General features: G+C 44.6%; 1 long non-coding RNA gene across 1 annotated transcript; it reads right to left on the bottom strand.

Annotated features, from left to right (window-relative positions):
- Positions 1 to 260: 260 nt before the first annotated feature.
- LOC112651677 (uncharacterized) lies at positions 261 to 10,048 on the bottom strand. The gene is made up of 3 exons (XR_003130957.3): positions 9,920 to 10,048; positions 1,010 to 1,187; positions 261 to 470 (listed from the first exon to the last, which is right to left on the bottom strand). It is a non-coding gene; the product is annotated as an uncharacterized LOC112651677 (long non-coding RNA).
- Between the last annotated feature and the right edge of the window lie 2,058 nt (positions 10,049 to 12,106).

Raw genomic sequence — 12,106 nt, 5'->3', positions numbered from 1 at the left:
CACCGTGCAAGGGACTGGGGGTGTGAGAAAGAAAGGGATCCCGGCGGTAGGAAAAGGAAATAGCTTGTAAAAATATTGACATAATCGCCCCAACCTCATTCCAGCTGTTGATGGAAGATGAGGATTTAGCGCCCCCCTCGACAACCCCGTGCAACCCACTCAGCCAGCTAGTGGACCCTTCTGTTCTAACCAAGCTGGCTGCCATGAGATGTCATGTGAAAAATACTCAGAGGATAATGAATTATATGGAAATGCTTTAATTCTCAGGCTTCGCTCCCACCTATCTCTTGTCAGCCTCTGCTCCTGGGAAGGTAACACTTGTCGGTTATGATATCCATCTCTGCAGCATGAGTGTCCCTCTGGCAGACCCTCTCCTATTCCTGGCATAGTGGAATGTGGGGGATTCGGCTCTGACTCGCGCCAGCTATGATGTGGGCTTTGGGGAACCGAGGGGCGTGGAACTGTACAACCTAGTAATGAGAAGAAGCATGAGAATAGCCATGCCCCACCGGCCCAGGCCCGCAGCTGAGGCCCCCGTTAGCTCAGAGTCAGTGCATGACTGCTCTGGCCTTAACCCCAACAGAAGTCGTGACAAATTCTGTATGCAGTGAGGAAGAAGGGTTAAAATGGCCTGAAAATCAACAAGACTGTTGTAATATAAGGGCCATTATTTTTTAAAGGGCCTCACTGTTGAGATCCTGATTAAGTTCTATAACTCTGTCCCAGCAGCAGCCCTGAGGGAGATTGTACACGAGGAGCAATGATCATGTTAGCAAGTCATGAGACAGAAACCAAGCTCTCCCCGAGTCTAGGGGTAGGTGTCAGCTCCACAGCCAGGACAAGACCAGACGGCACCCGTGCAGAAATCATGTGGCACGCAGCAGGGATGAAGGGCCTAAGATCCTGCAGAAACCGAATGGCTCTTAAGGAGAATGACTTTCCACCAGGAAGCTGGACAGGATCCTTGAGAGGAAAAGAGCAGGGAATTTATGGAATGCTCCTTACTTACCACAGTATTTAGCGTTGGCCTAAGTCTTCATACTTCCTCCCCAAATGGTAGACCCACAGGAGTGAATTGCAGTGACTTTCTTCTGCAAACTCATGAGAGGAGCTCCAGCGCCCAGGCTCCTTGGAAGCAGGAATCCGTTTTGATCTTTTGGTCCAGAATCACAAAACCCCATCTCTGTCTGGTTGGATAGGTAAGAAAGTAGGGATGCAGGGATGTAGAAGGGGCCCACCTCGGGAGAGCTGTGCTTGGAACCCCAGCCTCAGTCGCCTCTGCTGCTCTATCCCTGTGCTTGAGAGCCTCCTATTTCAATGCCTGGTCACAGGAGTTCTATAACTGTCACCGGTGTCATGGAGGATAATCTGAGGTAATGGCTCTCAATCCCCATTGAATATTAGAATCACCTGGAGAGCCGTAAAAAAAAAAAAAAAAAAAAAAAATCTCCAAACCAACTAAATCAGAATCTCTGTGGTAGGGACCCAGGTATCGTATTCCCATAAAGCTCCTAATGTGCAGCTGCTAGCTTTGAGGCACACTCTCCCGGGGCTCACCTCTCCTGCTCCACCTCCTCTGGGCCTCTCGCCTGTGCCATACTAATCTTTCTTAAGGCCACTCTTATCTAACAAAATGTCCATAAGAAGAAGCTTTTGCATTTGGGGTTCTAAGTGCTAGTTAACCTGCAGTCCCATCTTACTATCTCATTATTACTTCGCGATAACTGTCCCACATTATTGTTCCATGTTATTTTTCTAGGTTAACGCAGTCCATTCTATAATTCTATGCCATTATGAACTTAGCCAAAAAGTGGAGTCTGAATGAAAGATACACACACACATATACACACACACTGCATAGCCGTTCACTCTATTTTGCTCAATTTTCTTGGGAGAACAACTGAACCAAGAGTTACTAGTAAAATGTGGAAGTAAAGAAAGTTGGGCAATCTGAGAAAATTGGAGATATGACAAAATTAATTAGGAATGTGTAGGTTGCAATTTACCAATCTGTCAAAAATTCCTTAAAGAATGATTTAAACTGTAGTTAATGGGATCTATAACTACATACTAGAAAGCTTGTTTTGTTTTTTTTTTCTTTTAAATGCCTTAATCTGTTGAGTGCTACAGTCTCCCTTGCAGTGTTTTTTCCCCTCAGGAACATTCAAATCACTTATAGGGAAAAACCAATAAATCTCAGATTTATTTCAGTTTGCTCTCCCTACGCGTCCAGGTCTGTCGGGAGATGTGCTCGGCAGCATCATGACCCCTGAAGCCATCCACATCCTAATCCCTGGACCCTGTGAATATGTCCCCTTAAATGGCAGAGGGACTTTGTAGTTGTGATTAAGGTAAAAACCTTGAGATGGGGAGATTACCTCGGATTATCCAGGCGGGCCAAATCTCAAGTCGTGAGCACTTGAAAGTGGAAGAGGAGGGAGAAAGAAGGGGGAGTCAGACAGTTGCAATGTGAGAGGGACGTGATGCATTCTGAGACAGAGGAACTGGGCCACAAGCCCAAGAAGGCAGTGGCTTCTAGAGGCTGAGAATGGTCTGCCATTTCCAGCCAGCAGGAACCAGGGCCTGGATCCCACAAGAGCAAAGCACATACTTAATTCTGCCAACAACCTGGATAAGAAAGAAAATGGATCCTTCCCTGGCGCCTCCAGAAACTAACTCCTTCCTGTCAACACCTCTACTCCAGCCCAGTGAGAACTGTGTTAGGCTTCCAACCTGCAGAACTGTAAGACGCTAACTGTTTGTGTTGTATGAGCAGCTAAATTTGGGGCAGTGTTACAACAGCAGTAGAAAACTACCACAAAAGGAAGCGCGAGGGTGGTTTGCAGTTGGGCAGAAGCACCAACTGGAATGTCACCAAAGTTGACATTGAATCTGATAAATTAACTTTTTAGATTTACAACTTATACTACATTTCCTTCTCCCACCTTCTCCATTTCTTACCTTTGAGGATGTAGAATGTTTTTATTGGTTACAAAAAAATACATTTCTTAAACTCTTACCAAAGCCAGGTCGAAGAAGTTATTATCAACTAACACTGCTGATTGGGTGATAAAACATCCCAATCTCTACCTTCAGCCTTATTCCTGTTCCCTGAAACATACTAATAAGGGCAAATGGGCAGGTCTGTGCCTGCACAGTGGCCCAGTCACTTAGGAGAGAGAGTCTGTGCCTATATACCTGGGGAACTGCACACGGTATCCCTCAGAGGTTGGAGTCAATATCATTAAAGCACGCCCTTGAAACTGAAGGAAGAGGAAAAGACCAATATTTGTTTTTTTTTTAAGACTTTATTTTTATTTATTCATGAGAAATACAGAGAGAGGGGCAGAGACACAGGCAGAGGGAGAAACAGGATCCCTGTGGGGAGGCCGATGTGGGACTGGATCCTGGGACCCCGGTGTCATGCCCTGACCCAAAGGCAGAGACGGTCAACCAGTGAGCCACCTGGGTGCCCCCAATATTTATTTATTGATTACCACACTTGTTCTACAAAGGTACAGGTACTATGCTAAGTATCTTACGTACATCATCCTATTTAATTTTGTAGTAATAAGAAAAAAAAACAGGAGTGTTGTGTCCATTCTGCTACAAAGCAACTGAGGCTCAGGAAGATCCAGTAACTTTCCAAAAGTCACACGTAAGATTTGTATCTTTCCAAAGTGGTCGAGGGGAAACTAATTTTGCCTTAGACTAACATCAAATCTTCTCCCTTGTTGATGCAAAGATAGTGCTATGTTTGTTGTAATAGTTACTGTTTGGGTTATTAATTTCCCTTTCTCATCAGCGCTTGGTTGTGGTAGTAATGACATCAGAAGATGAGCCCTTGAGGGGTTGGAAGGGACTTCCACTAACACCAGACTGTGAGGACGCGGAACCAAGACTGGAGTCCTGGCATCAGGATAAAGCTTATAGTTAGCAGTTTGGCTGATTGCTGAAGGTCATTCTAGGGACACTGGCCCAAGACTTTTAAAGTTGGATCAAGCTGTACCCAACACCTTTTCCAGGTTTTAACATATTTCTGTTTAGAAGAAGAAAACTTGATGTTTTTTTTTTTTTTCCTTTAAGTGCTTGATTGCCATAGGTCAGGTGCCATGCCCAGTATGGAATAAGGAGGAATTTTTGTTTTGTTATGTGTCAAATAAGTTAGGAATATGGGATTACAGGGAATCTGGGTCTATCACAGCAGGTTGTTTGGTGGAGATGGCCTTTGGGGGGTGGATTACGATGCTACCATTGTAATGTACCCCCTGAAGGGTAGCCAGAAACCTCTATCCTGAATTTATGGACACAAACACCGAACTGGGGTATAATGTTACCTGCCTGGGCAGACAACCAGCCACTGGCATCCCTTCAAGTTTACCACTACCGCTAAGTGAACACTACTCTACCCTGACACCTACACCACAGTAGGCCATGGAGGAGGCTAGGTACCTTACATCTATTATTCTTCATTCTCACAGTAATCTCATTAGGGAGCCAATGTCCCCATTTTCCAGAAGAAGAAACTGAAATTAAGAAAGGAAAGGTTTGTTCCCAAAGTCAACAAACCAACAAATGCCAAGGCAGAGTTCTGATCCTAGTCAGTCTGAGCCAAGACCACATAGTCTCCAGTCTTCCACAAGACCAGGCCCCTGTGAATCTGACCAGTGGGAACTTCTCTCCCTGCCCCTCTCAGCTGTGGCAGTGCTGACAGATCCAACAGCTTTTGCCTACATATGCCCTCTGCCTTCGGGACCCCCGCCAAGATTCAGCCATCATGTGAAGTCTTGTTTGAAATTATCAGGGAGTCACGATGTCCTAAATCTCCCCTTCCACCAGATGGAAAAAAAAAAAAAAAAAGAAAGTTATGTCCTTGAAATTTCTACAGGGAGCTATGGAGAGAAAAGCAAAAGGACCAACCCATTAGGTGATTATAGCAGTCATTGTGTCAACCAAGCTTAATTGATGGAAGCGTCAGACTGAGTTGATGCAAACTTTAACACCGTAATCTCACCCTTCCCAGGATGTGCTGCAGGTGTTTGCCTTCTTTGAATACAAGGGAGATGTTATATGACTGCATAAAACATGCAGCATTCTGTTCCCAGAACCCAGAGTTCTCTCTGCCAAATACTAAGATCCTGCTAATTGATACACTGTGGTTTTTGGCCAGCCAGTGTCTTATTTCCATAATGTCAGTTGGTGGTTTAGTACATTTTATTTTTTTATGGTTTGCTTGCACTGTTCTCTCTGGGTATAGAGCCAATTCATCCACCAGAGCGTTCAGTGTGAATTGTTGGCCACTGAGCAGTGGCACCGCAGCCTCTGTGTAGATTTCAGATGGAGAGAGGCCAATTATTTTGTGGTATTAATTTGCATTATATTTTCCTTTACTGTTTCAAAAGAGAGAGAGAGAGAGAGGCAATCTATAGGAATACGTCTGCTTTGAACCTGTGAGAAAACTCCTAAGCAACAATCCTTTAGCAGAAGAACGGGGGAGGGAGCTGCATTGTGGGTAAGAGAATGGAGTACTCTAGAAAGTCAGGTGGCTCAGTGAGGCTAATAGGTTATGTTGGACTCCAGAAAATTGGGAGATTCTTGGGGTAGATGCATTTGTTCATCTTAATATGATATCTCTTAGCAATATTTCTATTTCTAGAAGTTCGTTGTCCATGGACAGGCACAAAGTGAACCTATGTTTAGTCACTGTGCGTTGATGATCTTGCAGGTCTGGGGATTATTCTTCACATTTCCCAGATAAGATACCCAAGTCGTTCCTTTCTGAAGGACACAGGGTAACCAAACACCGGAACCATTGCCCCTGCTGAGTTAACATGTATAAAATGTTATCCTGAGTATGACAAGATTGAGGGAATTCATGGAAGTTCCAGTCCTCTCAAAAATTAGCGTCTATCACCAAGGCAATCAACACGATGATCTAAGCTCTGGGTGTACAAATGCATCTATATTATCAACATGATTCAGCAGGAAAAGCCATAGCCAATGAAATTGCCACTTTTGGTTTAAATTGAGCATAATTTGCAGTGTGTTCAGTTTTTTGTATGATAACCTTGGCTTGTCCTAACAGTTTAGAAAATAAATCTTCATTATACTTTCTGAAGATCAGACACCCATCTGTCAGTTCATTACAGTGGTTGTAGAGAAAACATTTGGAAGGGACGATTTAACAAAATGTAATTCTTGGCTAGAGGGAACTCCCCAACTGCAGAGAAACAGAATGCATTGCATTTTGGAAAACACAGACGTTGGAAGGAACTCAGAACATTGCTAGAAAGGAAAGCAACCTGGAAAAGCCTTCTTACACTCAGAATAGCACTGCTAAGTCAGTATATACTGAAGAAGAGTGGACAGCTGCCAAACACAGACGGACAATGGCTAGAGATGTAGGCAGGACATTCAGAGATGTGTTGACAGTGATTCTCAATTCGTATGTGGCAGCTGAAAAAGAATAAATTATGCTGGGTATTGGAAAATAACAGCCGGAGTTGGAGGGAGAATGGAGGGTCTGTCTTTTCCCAGAACTGAAATTGTTGAAGGCAGGCAGGGACCTTGGCTTGGGGTCTCCTGTACTCAGAATGAGAAGAAATCATTCTAGTAGACATATACGGCTTTTGCCACTGCCCTCCCCCTCGCAGTACTATTCTCTCTCTAAAGAGCACCCAGTATTTTCTTGCATAAAGTCACCCTTACCCTGGAGTTTGAATATATATATTGGGTTGTTCTGATCTCACATCAGGTCCAAGGAGGGCATGGCATCTGTATAACTATGATCTCAAAGTCAGAGGTGGAGGAGTTTGTAAACCATCGTCAGGCAATGATCATGGAAAGACCCTGAGTAAATGACTAGAAACTCCCTAGATTCTGTGAAAGGAAAGAGGAGACTCCTCGAGTGCTGGGATAGCAGGAATTCAAGGTCTTGATATGATGTTTGGATCACTGCTTGCCGAGTAACAGAATTCTTGCCCTGCATCACAGTAGAAGTTTCTTCTGGGACTGAAGTGACTGGGTGAGTAAAAGGCACGTGGTCCTCTGACTAGTGAACATCTCCTCCATCGGGGTTGCTAAGACTTCGGGCCTGTCTGTGAGGAACATGGAACCTCACCCACACACTCACACCTGTTCTTATCTGTATGTGTGATTTTTGTCCTGCTCACTCCATGCTTTGGAGGTAAAGCAAAGTCTACTTGAACTGAGCCCGAGTTGACATTTCTGCCAGTCCTTGAACCCAAGCCAAAGGTTGTGGTTAACCCTCGCACACCCTGACCATGACATGTTAGAACCGATCAGAGCTGACCTGTGTCTGCATGTACATGGGCATCAGTGACAGCAATCTGGCCAACCTTGAGGCCATCCACAACTTTGTGGAAATCTTAAATGAGTATCTCCACAATGTCACCTTCTACGAAGTTCACACAGTCCTGGATGAGATGTCCCCAGCTGGCGAGATCTGAGAGACCAGCCAGATGTAGGTGGTGACACAGTCGCTCAGGCTGCCATCTCTCCATTGAGGGCAGGAGACTCCCTCCTGGACCCTAGCCTGCCCCAGACTCCCCTGCTTCCTTCTTTCTAGGCCTGGGGCCAACCCCCAGAAGCCCCCTCCCTCAGCTGCCCAGGAGGCAAGAATCCAGCTGAATACAGGCCACAAGGCAGGAGACTGCACCAAACCACCCCTGGACTAACCGGCTGTGGGTGGAGACCACCTTGTGTGTACCGAGCAACCAGACCATTGTCATGTGATGCTGTCCACGGAGCCTTGAGAAAATCTGATGTCCTCACCAAAAAAAAAAAAAAAAAAAGAGGAAGAAGAAGAAGAAGAGTAGTTTTGGATGTTGAGTGAAGTAAGTGAAAGAGAAAGAAAGATCCATATTTCCATCATTCTTGTAGCTGTATCATGACCACACTGAAACTCCTGGGAGGAATCCTGCTGCCATATTATGAGATCCTGCCAAAGAATGAAAAATAAAGAAAAGCAGAATGGAGATGGTAGGAGATCAGACCCTGATGACAATGTTTGATCCTTTGCCTAAACTTAGCCATTTGAAGGCTCTTCACTTAAATTAAAATTTACCTTTTGCTTAAGTTAGTTTGGGTTCATATTCTTTTAATTCTCAACCAAAAAAAAATCCTAATTTATTGTGATATGTGGACGGTATCTTGGAGGATTTTCTTGAAGATCCCAGGGATTAAAATTTCCAACAGCATCAGTTAGGTCCCTTCTGTTTCTCATCTCTAAAACCATCCCTCAGCCATTCTGCGACGCTAGAGCTGGGAGTCTAAAAACTACACTTCCCAGGATCCCTTGCCTACTATCTTCCTCGTAGCTTTGGCTAAGGGGAGGCAGTGGTAGGAGATTATAAGGGAGTTGGAGGGAAGAAGAGAGTCTTCCCGCTTTTGCCACTTTCAGTGGTGCCATTAGCAGCTGTGCCGCTCCCTCTTGGTGGCTGGAACGGGGTGCCCCACCGGAAGTCTGCGATCCCCTGAGCAGCTCAAGTACCAGTGTTGCAGGGACCCCTCTCCAAGCTCCTAGGACAGTTGTGGTGTCATCACTATTTCTCTCTTGTGTCCCTATGCCTAGACTTGTGAGATGAAGGTATGCTTCTCTATTAAGCCACCAGGTATTATTAGTGGGGGAGCATGGGGTCCAGTATTACCGTGGTGACAGATAATGGTTACAACCTCATAACCAATTTAAGCCTCCTTTGTAAAATCTGGGTTTTTTTCCTTTCAGACACTGACTAATACACCAACTACCTCTGCCAAAGTAAGGGACACAAGGAATAACTTAACAGGGAAGCCATGTTATAGGTACATGGTTCTCCAGGGGAGAGGCCAGCTCCGGTCCTTGTGACTAGTCCCCAACTGCTTCTGTCTTCATGACTAGTCCCCAGCTTGGTAATTCCCCGGGGTTACTACCCCTAACTGAGCCCTCCCCAACATGGTTGCCTCTGAGTGAAGGCATGCTTAGTCATAGTTAAGCATTTATTTACTCCACCCCTACTCCCAGTGAATGGAAATACTTTGCTTTCCTTATTCTCCCAAACGTAGAATAAGGAATTGTGCAGAGTACGGCTGGTGATGTTGAGCGAATTCCAACTGAACCTGCTATTCTAGTCGTTCACTGTGGCACACCAACCTACTGTAAACTCAGCGGGATAAGACCATGAACTTTTTACTCTGCTCTCGAGTCTGCGGGTGAGGTCTTCGGATGAGGAAAAACAGTCTCGGCTCCATAATGTCTGGGGCCCTGCTGGGAAGACTTGAAAGGGTGGGATTGATTGAAACATCCAGGATGGTATCATCTGAAGACTTCTTCACTCATAGGTCTGGAAGGTTGGCTCAAACAGAGCACCTACCTGTGACCTTTCCATCATAGCCGCCTAAGAGTAGCTGAAGTCATTACATGGTGGCTTAGGGCCACAAGAGTGAATGATCTAGAAAATGAAGCAGGAGCTTCATGGCCATCGTGACCTAGCCTCAGAAGTCACTCAGAAGGTCTTCTATCATAGCTTCTTGGTTGAAGCATTCGGAAGCCCACCCAGATTCAAGGCAGGGGACGTAAACCCATTGCCATGGGAAGACTCTCAAAGAATAAGCAGTATTATTCTTAAAACCGCCTGTCTTAAAACCACCCACCATTCTCTTGGGAAACAGTATGCAAATAAATGTATCCCTTCTTTCTTAAATGTCATTTTTTGTTGCACCATCAGTATTGTGCAGACTTTGCACTAGCTGTGGCTCCAGAGGGCACTAGGATAACCTAAGAAGGATAAAGAACTGTTTGCTTCCCAAACTCTTGGGTAGTTTCATTGATCATGCAGGACCCTCTGTAAATACAGCTGCAGGCAGTGGGACATTTCAACCCTAGATGTAAAACACCATTTTTACAAATGATGATACTTACGGTGCATTTCCACATTGCATCCTCTTTTAAAATATCTTCCAAGTTTAACGCCTCACATCCTCCAAATGATGCACATCCCACAATACAGAGCAGGGTCATCAGTAGACAAGGTAGGTGGAGGGAGCCAAGACAAGCAAGCCTTACCATTGGTTAAGAGACATTGGTCCTAGGGAGTCTTGTGACATCATAATAACCTACCAGGAACCACTGATAACCTGCAGAAGTCACCCATTAGTTCTAGAAAAAAATCCACAGGCAGATTTCCTATGCATCTGGAGATTCCTGCTGAAGGCATCACTCAGATTTGGATATGGCCTTCACAATGTCCAGCAGCCACACATTAGAGATTTTGATAAAAGAGTAAACTTATATGAACCCCACACATTAAATAAAGGGATGGGAAGGAATCCCAGCACTATCTAGCTCTGTTTGCATCACAAATGGACCCTCTAAGTGTGCTCTAAAATAAGAGGCTGTGGATTATCGCCATATGGCACCACCAATAGATAACAAACTGTGGGCTGTTCAAAGCCTGTCCACAGGGACAATGGGGTGAGCATAAAGGCCAACGCAGTTTGGAATATCTGCTGACTTCAGACTTGTTCTTATTAAAGACTCCTCCTAATGCCATTACTGATCCCAAGCCTAATTAAATATCCTCTCTTTAAGCCCTTCTGACATGTCCTTTATGGAATTTTGATTATCTTTTGATCTTCCTTTTACTTCTAAAATCTGGTTATTCTCCAATCACAGTCATGACCACTGCCTAAATATTCTGATCAAAATTCAAGCTTCCCCAAGGTTTTGTAGCATATATGCAATTACGAGTTGATCACAAGCTACCAAAAATTTCAAGAGCACAATTAAAAGCTTTATCTGAGCCTGCTGCCCCCCAGCCCCCTGATCTGTTGCAATGAATGCCCTTAATCTTGCTCTTTTCTTCACACCTTCCCTTCCTCTCCCTTCTCAGATCCCCTCTGGACCATGTCTGGAGGAGGCTAGACAGCACCAGAACTGGATGGAGAACAGCTGGAGTCCAACATATCTCAGCCAGAAATGCTCAGGAAGCATTTGGAGGTGGGTTGGCAGAGCCAGACATGGCGGAGAAGGAAAAAAAAATAAAAACTAAAACAGAAGAGCTCTGTTCTAGGATAATGTTTTGTTTATCATGTTTTTCCTCCAAGGAGTGCAAATACCTTGCCCAAAAGAACATACTGCCATTCCTGATAAATTGCCAGAAATACTCTCTGCAAGACTCAGAAAGCAAGGTCTCTATTTGTTTCTACGGAAACCTCAGCTTGACATGAGGTACCTCATACTAGAGCAATCCACAGACTGCTAACAAGACCTGACTCATGAATTAGGAGAGAGTGGGGGAAAAAGAGAAAGTCTTGTTAGAACTACAAAGAGAAAAAAGAAATATAACTCTTTGTTCCTAGGCCCTAAAAAGGCACATTGCCTGGCACATGGCAAGTACGGAGTTCCAGGTCATGGACTGAATAATCTCTCTTCCTCACCTTTGTACTAACACATCCATCATGTCTGCGGAAGCACTCACCCCTCCCTAGAATCCTGTCACCTCCCTCCATCCTTCCCCAGAGAGACACCCCACCCCCCTGACACCGTGAAGGACACTCCTACCTCCAATAGAACACCTACCAGGAAGCAAGAGGCTTGGTGAATCCTTTCTTTCTTTCTTTCTTTCTTTCTTTCTTTCTTTCTTTCTTTCTTTCTTTATTTATTTATTTTTAATAAATTTATTTTTTATTGGTGTTCAATTTACCAACATACAGAATAACACCCAGTGCTGATCCCGTCAAGTGCCCCCCTCAGTGCCCATCACCCACTCACCCCCATCTCCCACCCTCCTCCCCTTCCACCACCCCTAGTTCGTTTCCCAGAGTTAGGAGTCTTTATGTTCTGTCTCCCTTTCTGATATTTCCCACACATTTCTTCTCCCTTCCCTTATATTCCCTTTCACTATTATTTATATTCCCCAAATGAATGAGAACATACACTGTTTGTCCATCTCCGATTGACTTACTTCACTCAGCATAATACCCTCCAGTTCCATCCACGTTGAAGCAAATGGTGGGTATTTGTCATTTCTAATGGCTGAGGAATATTCCATTGTGTGCATAGACCACATCTTCTTTATCCATTCATCTTTCGATGGACACCGAGGCT

Source organism: Canis lupus, chromosome 4 (genome assembly GCF_003254725.2).
Source record: "Canis lupus dingo isolate Sandy chromosome 4, ASM325472v2, whole genome shotgun sequence".
NCBI lineage: Eukaryota > Metazoa > Chordata > Mammalia > Carnivora > Canidae > Canis > Canis lupus.
This window is presented reverse-complemented; position numbering and strand designations above follow the sequence as displayed.